We start from the raw sequence: 15,521 nt of genomic DNA on the forward strand, positions 1-15,521 counted from the left end.
GTGCTGCTGGTGTCACACCGCCGGGGACAGGTGCTGGTGTCACACCGCCGGGGACAGGCGGTAGGTACAGCGATTTACATTACCACTAATGGCTATGTCAATCCTGAAGAGTGTATCAGTACACAGCAGCAACATGGTAAAGGGCACATCATTGTACACACAATGCCATACTACCATGTCATCCACAGTTGTACGCACGTTATGTGTGACACACTTTGGTCTGTGCTCCCTGCCATGTTACTTATGCACTTAATGGCTGATGATGCTTGACACTCTTGAGCTTGCGTTCATGATGTGGTACAAATCCATTAGTTGTGGGTCAGTGATGACCTTCACAAGGCTTGTGTCACAGCATTGTATCGTATCAGACTGGTGCATTCACAACAGCTCATGCACACAACTGAACGTTTTCCTGATACTGTGATCATTGTGTTGATGGATGTTCGCAGAGTTTACATGATGCATTGAGGTGTGACAGGTACAGCAGATGGGTATGATACAGACATGGTAATTTCTAAAACATTGGCGGATGTTGCTGCACCTTGCCTGCACATGTGAATTGTGTTCTCCAGTATGTGTGCATTCACATTCTCCGATGTGTTTGTGTCACTTGTGTATTGACAGTGGAGAGGTGTGCCCTCTGTGTGTATCACAAGGCCAGCCATGTCACCTGGTGTGCCATGCATCTCTCAAGCAGTCGTTTTTTTTCCATTACATCATTGATGGTTTGTGCTGTGGCCATCTCATGATGGTTGTCACTGACATTTTATATTTTACTTCTGTACTAGGAGGGGGCCAAATCTCCTACGTCACCTGACAGTGCTGGAGGACATGGAGAATGAGGCATTAATACGGAAATTCCGCCAGGATAGACCAACACTGTGTGATCTATTGGAGCCCCACCTGCAGCCTCGCCGTCACTATCCAACGGCATTCACACCCACATATAAGGTGATGGCAGCACTCCACTTTTTTGCAACAGGTTCCTTCCAGTAGACGGTGGCTAACGCTGGAGGGATGTCACAGCCCATGTTCAGCATGGTGCTGAGGGATGTTCTTACAGCCATGATGCTCTATCGGAATCACTACATCCATTTCCCTCGGGAGGAGAATAGACTGCCGTGAAGGGGGACTTCTATCCCCTTGGACGCATCACACATGTTGTTGGTGCCATCGATTGCACCCATGTAGGTCTGGTGGCACCACAGGCGATGGAGCACATATATAGGAACCGCAAACATTATCATTCCATCAATGTGCAGGTGGTGTGCCTTGCAGACATGACCATTTCTCATGTGTGTGCAAAGTATCCTGGCTCGGCGCATGATTCGTACATCATGAGGAACAGCATGGTGCCATGGATGATGGAGAATCTGCATCCCGAGCGTGCTTGGATTGTGGGTGAGTATGCCTACTGATATGGTGTGGTGTGTGTTACCTGCTTCACTCTGGCTGTGCAACATTGCAATGCGTGTTTGTCATTCACAGGTGACTCTGCATATCCCAGTCAGCCATGGCTGTTGAGCCCCCTCAGGAATCCCAGGACCCCGGCTGACATCCGCTACAATGACACCCATGGCAGGACCTAACGGGTAATCGAACGCACTTTTGGCCTGCTGAAGTCAAGGTTCCGTTGCCTTGACAGGACCGGAGGTGCACTGGCATACTCACCTGGGAAGGTGTGCAAGATCATTGTGGCATGCTGTTTGCTGCACAACCTGGCCATCCACAAGAGGGTCCCCCTGCTCCTGGACGATGGTGAGGAACCAAGGTCACCACCCGCTCATGGACCTGAGTCCAGTGATGAGGACAGTGGAGAGGATGAAGGCGTAGACCTGCGCCAGCAGCTCATCGAACGCTACTTCACTTGAAGGTGGGTGACGAGGTACAACGTGTACATTGTCTGGTGTGGTTGCTGTTGTTGTTAAGGGCTATGTGTGGATGTAACAGACAGGCACACGTTCTGTCACCTGTGTGTGGTAAAAGTGGCAATGACGTTCCATATGTGAACGTATGGTGGACCCTATTTGTTCACACCTGCAGCCCATTGTCTAGTATGCCTGTAGTCCTTGTGTAGGTTTTGTGTAATGTTCTGCCTGTGATGCCACAAGGAGACCAGTGACTGTTGTTCTGTTGTGTCTCCCTAGGTGCCACACACGAATCCTGCACTACATACTGTACATCATTTGGACACATAATGGACATTGTCAATATTCTACATATTGCACTAAAAACGATACAGCACACAAACTGGTGCATCAGGTTTTTCATTTTGACAGTTGACATGTGATTTGTGCGGAAATATTTACATGACAGTGGGGAATGAGCAGTGAGTTGACAGTCCTGTTCAATGAGATGCAAGAGTAGAGTCCACATGGATGTGGTGACCCAGTCCAACAGACAGGTGCCATTGCCAAGGAAATGTATGTAAAGACAGTCCAAACAGTCAATGCAGTAGGGAAGAGGGTTGTCATCACGGCTGGCTCCGTGACTGGCGTGTAGCAGGTGCTTTGCCTCTGGAGACTCCCAGGCTCTTCTTTGGACGCCCCTTGATCTTTTTGGCAGTGGGGGTCCTGCTGAATGTCCAGCAGCGTGAGGGGACTTGTCCCTCTCTGTTGGCGCAGGGGAGGATGGTGCACTGTCATCCTGCGGCACAACAGGAGGGGACTGAGGTGGTGGTTGGGACACAGGCCTGTCCCTCTGCAACGCCACTTGCTGGCCCATGAGGTCCACCATCTGTCCAAGGCGGTTGTCAATGGACCTCATCAGCAGGATGAGCTCCCTTAAAAGTTCATCCGACCGGCCACTTTGTCCCTGGACCTCTTGGTATGCCTCCACTACTCTGGTGAAGTGGTCCAGGGATGGTGTCCACTCCTCCCGAGGTCTTGTGGTGACCCTGGCCCTCCCACCTGCTCTGCTGCCATGTACCTCTTGCCTGGCCAATGTGGGTCCACGCACTCTCTCCCTGCCCTCCACAGTTGTTGCTTTGGGCTGGTCATCCCCTGGAACAGGGAGGGTGCTGCAGGTGGTACTGGTGGTACTAGTGGTAGTGTCAGTGGTAACGGAGGTGGCTGCGGTGGAGGCAGAGGCCGTGACAGCAGGGGTCTGCTGCGCTGTTGTTGCAGCAGACGTGGTGGTGGGGAGGATGGCGGCCTGGGACCTCTGGGTCTGTGGCACACCAGATGGGCCGGCCTGGAGCTCATCGTCCAAACTGTCCTGGGTCTCCGCATCTGAGAGTCCATGTGCCGGGGGTGGAGACTGGCTCTGCTGGTCGTTGGTGTGGTCCTCAGCAGTGAGTTCTTCATCACCTGTGGAGTAGATGGGGAATAATCAGTGTTGGGCACTGTGCAAGTATTGTCTCAGCTGCGTGTAGTGGACTCTCTGTGCACTACACAAATATGAATTATGCAGTAGTACAATTCATGGCAACAGTGTGTGTAATTTCATATTGCATAGGAACATCATTTACTGATACATGTTGGATGTCAATGCATTGCATGCAATGGTTGCTGCGTTTCGGAATGCAGGTCTCCCACACACACATCAGGAAGAGTTAAGATAGCTACCTACCTGTTAAGTCTGTTTGTTGAGCAGTGCAATGGCTGACACTTGCCCCTGGGTGGGGGAGGCCTCCATGCTGCAGGAGTGTGGGCCAGGGGGCATGCTGGGAGTAGTGATACAGGCCGCCCACCCCAAAACAGTACTCCAATACAAGATGACTACCTACCTGTAAGTTTGTTTGTTAACAGTGCAATGGCTGACACTTGCTCCTGGGTGGGGGAGGCCTGTATCCTGCTGAGCTGTGGGCCAAGGGGCATGCTGGGAGTAGTGATACAGGCCTCCCACCCCCAAACAGTACTCCAATACACGATGGCTACCTACATGAAAGTCTGTTTGTTGAACAGTGCAATGGCTGACACTTGCTCCTGGGTGGGGGAGGCCTCCATGCTGCAGGGGTGTGGGCCAGGGGGCATGCTGGGAGTAGTGGTACAGGCCTCCCTCCCCCAAACACCTTCCAAGTGAAGATGGCTACCTACCTGTAAGTCTGTTTGTTGAACAGTGCAATGGGTGACACTTGCTCCTGGGTGGGGGAGGCCTCCATGCTGCTGAGCTGTGGGCCAGGGGGCATGGTGGGAGTGGTATTGCAGGCCTCTCTACCTCCCCCATACAGGCCTCCTGAGCAAGAAGGCTAGTTACCTGTTGGGTGAGGGTGGACAGTGTAATGGTGTTAAGGTATTGCAAGGAAGTACTTGTCAGTGTGTTGTTTGGTATTTGTTTGTACTTACCAGCCTCCGCACCCCCGGCTACTCCTGTGAGACTCTCAGGCAGCAGTATGGCAAGCACCTTCTCCTCCCATGGTGTGAATGTTTTCGGTGGGATGGGAGGGCCACTGCCAGTCACGTTCGCCAGCGTCCAGTTCTTACTCCTCCTCTCCTTGACAACCCTCTTGAGATCATGCCACCGCTTCATGATCTCCTTCCTGGATCTTGGGGTGGTCCCTACAGCATTCACCCTTTGGACTATCCTTTCCCACATTTGTGTCCTCGTGGCTAATGGTGTCTGTTGGACCAGGCTACTAAACAGTTGTGGCTCTACTCTCACAATCTCATTGACCATAAATGTCAACTTCCTGGCGGTAAATTTGGGCATTTTTTGTGGTGTCATTGTGTGTGGTGGTTCAGGTGTTTGTGGGTGCAGGGGTGTGGGTGCACGGGTATGGTGTCGAGGTGTGAGATGTGTTGTGTGCTGGGGGATTATTTGTGCTGGTGTAAAGGTGGTGGTGATGGTGGTGGTGGTGGATGTGTGTGTGTGATGTGCTCTTTTGCCTCTCCTGTTAGTTGTGGGGTATGGCCTTCTAATCTGGAGTGTTGCAAAGGGTTGTGGTTGGTGAAGGGGGCGGCTTTATACTCAGCTGTATAGGTGTGTCCAGGGGGATTTTGGGTGTCAAGTGTGTTGTGGGATTTTTCCGGGGTATTTTCTTTTATTTTTTCTTTATTTTTAATATTTTTATGTGTGTCATTTATTTGGGGGGCATGGTTGATTTTATTTGTGCACTGTTTGGCATCACTGCAGTGTTTTGGCATCGTCCACCATGATTTTCATGTACCGTCCGCTGCGGTGTCTATGCTGCAGCTCTTCCGCTATTTTTCCCATTCAATCCTGTGTGCGACCGCGGCGGTCGGTGACAGCGGTTCCGACCACGACCCCCTTGGGGATATCCTAATTTCCCGTGCGGTGTGTCCGCTGTCCTTGCGGCGGGTTGTTGCTTTTCCGACCATCGCGGTCGTTTTTGGCCATCACCGCCCGCAACGGACGGCTTTGCTTGGCCCGCTACCGCCGCGGTCGGTCTTAAGTGGCGGTTGATCCTAATGTGGCCGCCGATGTATCCGCGGTGCAGGCGGGCGGTTGGTTTCCGCATCCATGGCGGTCTGGTGGTTTTCCGCACGCTATCCTAATGACCCACTATGTTTTTATCTTTTTCTTTTCATACAATTGCTATATTCTCCTTCTCATCCATTTTTGTCCCTCTATTTACTTGTTGGTCTTCTCCTTCTTTTCTTACTATTACTATTTTTTTGCTTCACTAGGATGTTCCTACCTTCTTTGTATCCTCCCTATGCATAGTACTTTTCTTCTTGGTTTCTCCTTTCTAGGCATATATCTATGATGTGTTTTGATATTTAACTTTTTGCATTTCATATTAAGTTTTATTCAAAGTTTTTGTTTATGTAAATGTTGTTAATAGTTATATCCTGGAATGTTAAATGTTTGGATTGCCACATCAAACGTCGAGTTTTATCACACATTGCTGGATTAAAAGGTGATATAGTTTTACTTCAAGAAATTCATGTAACAGACAAAGAAATTTCCAAAATTCAACATAAATGGGTGTGCCATGTTTATGCATCCCCAGGTTCAGGCTAACGGAATGGTGTAGCTATCCTTTGTCACAAATGTTTAGATATTCAACTTTTGCATCAAGATGCCGATTCTGATGGCAGATGGGTTTCCGTTTCGTTACTTGTTAATAAAATTCCTCGAACTATTTTTATTGTATATGCACCCACCACCCGGATAAACTCTTCTGGCCTCACATTTTATCTAAATCGATGTTATGTACTGATGATTATTTACTATTGGGAGGAGATTGTAAAATGGTTGTAGACTCTTTCTTAGATAGATCTTCCAAGTCTAAATTTAGTCCCTCTACTATGCATACTCAATTTACATCTACCATATCAAAGGTCCCTAGGTGATTCTTGGAGACTATGTCACCCCACTCTCCAAGAATACCCATTCTTTTCACCCTTTCATTCATCGCAATCTCGCATAGATTACATATTTATGTCAAAACCCCATACTCAGCATATTTCACACACCGACAAAGGAGCTATACTAATTTCAGATCATGCCCCTATAACCTTAGTTTTAGACTTACTCCCTCCCATTAAAGGAACTATTCGATGGAGATTTAATAATGCCCTTCTCCTAGATCCTAAATGTACTCCTGCCTTTCAGACATTTGCAGACACTTTCTTTTTAGAAAATTAATCTCCTCGTACCTCTCCCCCTCTCATTTGGGACACATTCAAAGCTGATTCTAGCGATTTCATAATTTCATATGTAGCCCAAAAGAGGAAAGCTTCTGCCCAAGTCAGAAAATCACTTACTTCACATATTAAGCAACTAGAACATTCTTACTACTCTACAAAAGCTGCCTCTGCCTTGACTGAGGTTATCAAAGCTAAGTTTACTTTTAATAAACTTTCTACTGAATCTGCCAATTAATATTTACTCAAGTCTAGTGCTAAATAATATAGTAAAAATAAAGTGGGAAATCTTCTTGCCAATTATCTCAAAATCAAAAAAGAGCGCACCAAGATTTAATCTATTTCAAGTTCACTTAACACTACAGTTCATAAAAATGAAGACATTCTTTTAGAATTTTCCAAATTTTATCAACAACTTTATACCCCTGAATCTCCTTCTCAACAGGCTTATATTGATCATAATTTATCCTCTATTCCTCCACCTTCATCCCTTAATGTAGATTTTTCCCTTTCGGAAAAAGATATTCAGACTACTGATATCCTTACTGCTATTCAAGCTATTAAAAAAGGCAAGACTCCCGGGCCAGATGGATTCACCATTGAATTTTATTCACATTTTCCCACTTTCCTTCTTCCCAAATTACACCAGTTATTTACATATATAATCTCTACTCAAAAATCGGAAGGATCTTTTCAAGAAGTGTTGATTTGCCTGCTCTCAAAAGAAAGCAAAGGTCACACATTCTGTAAGAATTACAGACCTATTTCTTTAATTAATTTGGATTATAAAATCTTCGCAAAAATTCTTGCACTTCGTTTGGATTCCTTTTTACCTCAATTGATTGGAAAAGAACAATGTGGTTTCATTGAAGGCCGTCATTTATCGGCTAATACTAGTTTGTTTTTTAACGTTCTGAGTAAATCTAAATCCTATAGGAAATCTTTAGCAGAAATCTTATTAGATGCGAAAAATGCTTTTGATAGGGTTAGTTGGTCCGTTATTTTTTCTGCCCTTACTTGGTTTGGTTTCGGCCCCAAATTCATTAATTATGTATCTTTACCTTATTCTTCTCCAGGTCCTTTATTTTAGCTAATGGTCTTGTTTCCCCTTCTGTCCCCCTCCTTCAAGGACTTCGGCAAGGATGCCCTTTATCTCCACTTTTATTTTTTTTTTCCCTTAGAATCTTTTTTAACAAAAATTAGATTGAATGTTAACATTACTGTTTTTTTTTACGGAACCAATTAGTTAAAAATCTCAGCATACGCAGATGATATTTTATTATTCATTTCAAACACACAATCCTCTTTGCCAGCTTTCTTATCAGAAGTAACTGCCCTTGTTTCAGGCTACAGGCTCCATGCTGACAAATGTGAGATCCTCCCTCTGAACAAGCTATGCTTCCATGTGGATTTCTTATCTTGTTCTTTTCATTGGAATCCAGTTAAAAAAAAAAGAACTTGGAATTTGCTCTACCCCTACTATTAAAGATACTGTTGCTATAAACTTGAAAGAGTTACAAACTGCTTTGCGTTCTTCTACTTCTCGCTGGCACCTCTTATATTTATACTGGTAGGGCAGATTAGATTCTATAAAAATGATGCTTGTTCCAGTAATATTGTTCTACTTATCAAATATACCCATTAATATTCCTAAGTCCTTTTACAAAAGTATATATAGCATCCTGTCAAAATTGTTATGGCATAATAACATTATTGTGGCCCCGCTGAGTACTAGCCGCCACTTGTTATTTAACAGCCTGCCTAAAGCCACCTACCTCCGTGGGCTGTCCGCTTAACGGCGACCCCCGGTGACTGTGGCCGCCATTTTGGGTTGGGCAGCTGGCCTGAACACCTCAGCCACTCCCCCTGACCGCATCACTACTTAGGTCCCGCCCTGCCCTCGCTCCTTTGATAGCTTGTAGCCCGGTGGCAGCGGGCTAACACGCATCTTGGAGCGCGAGCATTTGCATTTTTAAAATCTTGTTTCCTTGCTGATTGCGAGCACTTTTTCCAGACCTTTACCTACCCCCCGCCCTGCTGATCGCGAGCAGCGGCAATTGTATTTTTTAACTCTCTTTGTGGCCCCGCTGAGTACTAGCCGCCACTTGTTATTTAACAGCCTGCCTAAAGCCACCTACCTCCGTGGGCTGTCCGCTTAACGGCGACCCCCGGTGACTGTGGGCGCCATTTTGGGTTGGGCAGCTGGCCTGAACACCTCAGCCACTCCCCCTGACCGCATCACTACTTAGATGGCCCCTTTCCGTCTGCGCAGCGGACGAGCGCAGCGGGCGCGACGTAGGCGCGCCGGAGTCGCGCCAGAGTTAAGCCCGTCTGCGCCCGTCCGCGGCCGGTCGGGGCCCGGGCTCGGTCACCATGCCCTTTCTCCACTCAGGTATTCCTCAGCTATTCTTCATTCACTCTGGCACCCCCGTTCACCGCCTGCTTCTTTATTGGAACGCATTGGCTCACTTGGCCTACGTAACCCCACCCCGGTTACCTTGCACCCTGACACTTCTGCCCCTCAGCTCCTTCCTCTCTGTTCTACCCTTACTGTGATGCCCTCTAGATCTGCCACCACTCTCCTTGGCACCCCTGACGATCCTAAACCTGCTGCTTCTGCGATCCTTCTTAATACCAGGTCTGCGGTGGGACACCAACTCGAGCTTTTTCATCTGCTCGACTCACGACAGCCCGACCTGCTTTTCCTGACGGAAACATGGTTTAGGGATGACTCGCTCCCATGTTTGCTGTCTATACTTCCTCCCAATTACTCGGCCATTAGGATGGACCGCCCAGGAGGGAAGACGGGGGGTGGCGTGGCCCTAATTACCCGTTCAGACTTCCTTTTTCAAACCCTACCCTCCCCCGTGATTCCGGCCGTGGATTGCCTGGTAGTCCGCTCCACTTCTTTCGGTGTACCTTTAACCTGTATTCTTCTCTACCGCCCGCCCAAATCCACTCCCGAGTTTCTATCAGCCATTGAGGATCTTCTGGCCACGCTTGTGGTGAATAATTCCGCTATACTGTTGCTTGGAGACCTGAATTATTGGCCGAATGACCAGGCGGAAGATACCAGATCCAAGGAGTTTACGGCTTTGCTCACTAGCCTCAACTTCACTCCTCAGCTTCGCACGGCTACCCATATTAAAGGCCACCAACTCGATCAAATCTGGTCTCTTAACATCCCCATGGACCTTCCAACTATCGCCCCGTGCTCTTGGTCCGACCACTCGCTCATCTGCTTCACGGCCGACCTTGGTCGACCGCCCAAACCCCCCCTGCCCAAAAACATCTGGGCCAGAAAATGGGACAAGGCGGTCCTCCCCGCAGTTTGCTCTGCCCTTGCGGCCACCAGTCCTGAGCTTTCTGACCTCCCTCTCCCTACCCAACTTTCCATCGTTAACAACTGGCTGCTAAAGGCGCGCAACTCTACCGTCCCCCTCAAGAGAGTGACCATCAAGCGCGCCCATGCGGCTAACCGTTGGTTTACCCCTGCCTTAAGGGACAAAAAGCTCGCCACCCGCAGAGCTGAACGTGCTTGGCGCCGTTCCTATTGTCCCCAGCTTAAAACTCGCTTCGTTCAGTCTATGAAGGAGTATAAACACGACATCCTAAAAGCTAAGAGGGAGTACTTTTCAGGGAGAATTTTGTCGGCTGACAATCAGTCAAAGGAGATTTTTGCCACGGTCTACGAGCTTGCTGCTTCTGACCGGGCGACTCTCAAAATCCCTCCTTCTCAGACTCTATGCAACACTCTTAGCTCTTATTTCCTTGAAAAGATTGCCCTCATTAAGGCCAACATTCCCCTTTCACCTCCGGACTCCTTCCTTGCCCCCCCTACCCTACCCACCCCCTCATTCACTGAGTTTCCCCTCCTCACCCGGGATTCTTTGCTTCCCCTCCTGGCCCGGACTACATCGGGATCACCCCTCGATGTAGGTCCAGCATTTGCTCTCAAAGAGCTCTTTTCTAATTGCCATTCTCCTCCTTTGACCGTTATTAACCACTCCCTCAGTAGTGGCACTGTTCCCTCTGCACACAAGTCGCCAGTTGTCATCCCGATTCTGAAAAAGGCAGGGGCGGATCCATCTCTACCCTCCAACTACCGCCCCATCTCTCTCCTCCCTTACCTTGCGAAGGTCTCAGAGGCCCACGTCACCCGGTCTCTCAGTTCCTTCGTAGAATCCACTGGCGCCCTTTCCACCCGACAGGCGGGCTTCCGCCCGCTGCACTCAACTGAGAAGGTGGTGGTGTCAGTGATGGACCAACTTAGGGAGGGGATTGACACTGGCCGGCCACAGGCCCTAGTCCTGTTAGATCTGTCCGCCGCTTTTGACACGGTGGACCACGACATCTTGTTAACCCGTGTCCAAGCGGCGGGCATTGGGGGCACGGCCTTTGCCTGGCTCCGCTCCTTTTTGACCGACAGGGAACAGGCCGTCCAACTGGCTAACTTTAGGGCCCCCCCTCGGAAGGTAACCTGTGGAGTACCACAAGGCTCGTCCATATCTCCTTTATTATTTAATTTATACATTTCACCCCTCATTATTTCTTTACAGCAGATGGAGGTCTCGGTGTTCAATTACGCCGATGACCTCCAACTCATTTTTGACCTCTCATCCTCCCCTTCCTCGTCCACTAATTTCCAAAAGGTTATGATTTTCATCCAAGGGTGGATGAACTGCAACCACCTCAAACTAAATCCGGACAAGACCGAGCTGGTCTTGACGGGGGGTGGTTGCAGCCCTTGGTCCCCTTCCTTCTGGCCCCCTTCTCTCGGTCCCCCCCCCCCTCCCAGCTCTTAAAGTTAAAACTTTGGGCATTTTCATTAACCCACAGCTTACCCTCCACACTCAGATCAATTCGGTGGTGTCTGCTTGTTTCCTCTCCCTCCGGACCATCCGGAGGGTTTCACGTTTCTTTTCTGCGGCTGCACTTAAGCTCATTCTCATGGCCATGGTGCTGTCGCGCCTTGACTATGGGAATGTCATTCTTAATGGCGCTCCGGCTTACCTTATCCACCGACTTCAACTGATTCAAAATCAGGCTGCCCGCCTGATTTTTGGCCTTTCAAGGTCCAATCATACGACTCCCTTGCTTCAGTCTCTTCACTGGCTCCCTGTGAGGGAGAGGGCGCTTTTTAAGCTGGGCTGTACTACCTATCAGGCCAGAGCTGGGACCGCCCCCACTTTCCTGTGCGATGCTATTTCCCCTTATGTTCCGCTCAGAGAACTCCGCTCTACCCACCTGTCCCTTCTGTCAGTCCCTCGTTTTAGGAAACAGAAGGCTGGTGGGGCCAGATTTGCCGTGCTGGCCCCATCGTTTTGGAACTCACTCCCACTTTCCCTCAGAATGTCTCCCTCCTATCTGGAGTTCCGTAAGCAGTTGAAGACTCTTCTGTTCTCCAGGTCTGTTGCAGCTTAGCTCGTCTCCCCACTGACTCTCGGCTATCTAGCGCCATGGAACCGGTTTCGGTATAAGAGCGCTTTACAAATATTTTTAAAATTCAAATTCAAAATTCAAATTCAAATTCAATTCAAATTCATAATAAACCTCCTAGAATATCTCTTAGTATACTTAAAAAACCTAAACACATGGGTGGGGATAACTTTCCAGATTTTTACCTTTATCATACCTAATTTTTTCTTAGAAATTCATCTTTCTTATTATCTGAATGTGAAACAGATTCTCAACTTTAACCTTTTGTGGGTAGATCTTGAGAGAGCCTTTTCCTTTCTCTTTCGAATAATTTATTTCCCTTTCTCATGTACCTTTGTTGTTTTCTTGATCTATTCTTGATAGATAGATAGATAGAAAAGCTTTATTTGACTTTAAAATAGGTAAAATCATAAAAGCAGCAAATTCATTACAGCAACAGTATAATTTAAAATGCATATATTTTAACACAAAGTTAAGCTTTTCAGTTTCTTTAAAATACTTTTTTAAAAACCCAGCATAACAGCTACACAAGTCACATCATTTAAAGATAACAGGAATAGTAAAGCTGGGCGACATTGCCTCCAAGTGCCATATTTTGTTAAAAATGGTTTAATCCATCTGGACCTTTCCAATGTATAAAATTTACAAAAACATACTGCATGTAGCGTGGATTGGGTAGATACATTGTCACATGGGCATTTGCACAGGTTTCTTCCCCAGTCATTTACTTTCGGGAATGAAATTAGACGAAAGAATATGTCGAACCTAAATCTAGTCAACAGATAGCGGTCAAATGCCTCCAGACACCATATTAAATAGGGCTGGATGCTATATGTGACAACGATGAGTTGGTGCTGCATTACAAACTTTTTATTCATTTCCACACCCAGTCTCAAAGATTCGACATCATACCAGCACAGCTGCTTCAGAGCTTTTCTAGATATCTTAAGCAATGAATCAGGTTGTTGGTAGAACTCTGGTCTTCCTAGATCCCTGGTGAATTTAAAAATGTACATCAGCCAAGGTATCTTGTTGGCCTTGTTCAAGCTCATACAGTCCTTAATAATATCTCTGTTCAGCGAAAGCTCGGGGGTAGTCCAGATACGATGCCAGAGCAAAACAGGTTGCATACTGATCAGGTCGATGATATATCGAGTCCCCAACTCAGCATGACAATTGAATACTGGAGAGCTTGCAGGAATGGCCAGGATAAATCTTAAGAACACATTCTCTACCTTTTGTATTTGACTGCACTTTTCGATACCCCAGATACCTGCTCCATATATTGCTGTGCTGATGCACTTGGCCTGGTAGATTTTAAGCAAGATTTCTGGAGGTCTCTTTCCCATCTTTTTCGAGAATGACATTAGTGCCGCGATAGCTCTCTTGAACATCAGGGTCCCATTTCTAATGGCTAACCCCCAGGACCCAGTTTCTTCAAGTACGATGCCCAGGTAAGAAAAGTGGTTGCTATTTTTTCCTTCCCGGCAAACAGATGACAAACTTTATTCCCAGATCTACCACACGTCATTACAAATGTTTTTGACACATTAAGTTTGAGGCCCCTACTATTCATGAAATTTAGATAAGTGTCCAAGCCCACTTGTAATCCTACTTGGGTCCGTGACATAATCACGGCGTCGTACGCATATAGGAGGGATGCAAATTGTTGGTGGTTAGCCTGGGGAGAGTCGCGTACTTTAGCCACTAGTTCTTTTTCTAATTCATTGGTGTACAGATTGAAAAGAAATGGGGCGAGTACGCACCCTTGCCTCACTCCCCTATTTACAAGGAAGGGCTTGGTACATTCTCCTTTTGTGCCGAACCTCACTTTAGCCCTGGCCCCGGTATAAAGTTGTCTTAAAAAGGAAATTATCGTTTCTCCCACCTTCAGATCCCTCAGGATCTCCCATAAGCAGTCATGTATGACACAATCGAACGCCGCGCTTAAATCAACAAACACGGCGTAAAGCTTGCCCTCCTTTGCTTGGGTATATTTTCCTAGGAGCATAGTAAAATTTAAGACCTGTTCTACGGTACCACGACCCTCCCTAAATCCATATTGAACAGGGGATAAAATATTTTCGTCTTCAGCCCATTGTTGAAGACGATTTAAAACTACCCTCCCGGTAACTTTCATAAACGAGTCCAGGAGGGATATTGGGCGGTAGCAGGCGGGATTTTCCCGGTCACCTTTTTTAAATATAGGAATGATTATAGATTCCGCCCAGGTTTCAATAAAACCCAATTGTATGTAGTTGAGCTTATATAGCGCACAGCTACCCGCAGTGGGTTTACCGGCGCTTGCTTAGGGAACCCTTCCTGGTATTCCCCTGTGAGATAGCAGGGTATCCACAAGGTGAAAGTCAGGCATCCCGCCGCGAGGGGCCGTTGTGGAGATTAAGCAAGCTATTGCCCAGAGTCGCAGAGTGTGAACCCGTGAGTCGAGGAGGCACCGGGGCGAGAATTATCGAGTCCGTGGAATTTTTTTAGCCCAAGACCCGCCGAGGCGGGGAATTGAACCCTGGTCCAGGACCGATCTCAGCTTCCGGGTCAGCTGCCTCTAACCCCTGAGCCACACTTCACAACTCGCATCAAGGACTCGCTTAAGTAACGGGGACCATAGCTCGGGCTGATGTTTAAATAAGTCAATGGGGATACTATCCGCACCCGGTGCTTTGTTGCCCCTGCTCTGGGCAATAGCAACCTGTATTTCAGTAATGGATACCTGTAGGTCAATTGATACAAAGCCACCCTTGCCATATCCTAATGAATTTTCCCCAGTAATAGCCAATTTATGCACTCCGCCCGGATTATAAACCTCAGCAAAAAAGTCTATCCAGGAATCTTCTGCTATTGCCACTTCCAATCTTGCATTATCTACTTGGTCAAAAAACGGGGCCTTCACTGCCGTCCAAAAGGCACTACTGTCCCTTTTCTGAGAAGCCTCATGTAGGTTTACCCAAGCTTCGTTCTTGATAGCACGTTTCCGTACTTTTCTTGCCAGATTATAATTGCGCCTACACTGGATTATTTCTGCCTGATTTCTTGGGTTTTTACTCAATGCTCTCTTAAGATGTGCGTGAGGTTTTGAGCACGTTGAGTCAAACCATCCATTTTTAGCCGATTTCCTATTTCCCGCTGGACGTGTAAGGTTCATTTGAATAATTTTAGTAATATCAGAAAAGCAGTCCAAAACCTCTGTGTGTACAACCTCGTCCTGAAGACATCTAGTGATGTGTACAAGTGCTTGTTTAATTATTTTACTGTTTATTACCTCCAGATTAGTCAATGACCACCTAAGGGCATATGCGTTCTGTGTATTTAAAACACAATTATTTGTCCAGGCCAATCTTTCAATCATGGAACAATCTTTGTTTACAGGAAGATGTAATCCAAAGCAAAGAGGAAGGTGATCACTCAGGTCTATAGTGTATGTATAAAAGTCGGTTAGACAATTAGAGTGGGAATTGGTAATAGTTAAAAAATCTATCAGTGTGCTGTGCCCTCTTCCCACATATGTGGGGCTAA

This window comes from Lissotriton helveticus, chromosome 8, assembly GCF_964261635.1.
Source record: "Lissotriton helveticus chromosome 8, aLisHel1.1, whole genome shotgun sequence".
Classification (NCBI taxonomy): Eukaryota; Metazoa; Chordata; class Amphibia; order Caudata; family Salamandridae; genus Lissotriton; species Lissotriton helveticus.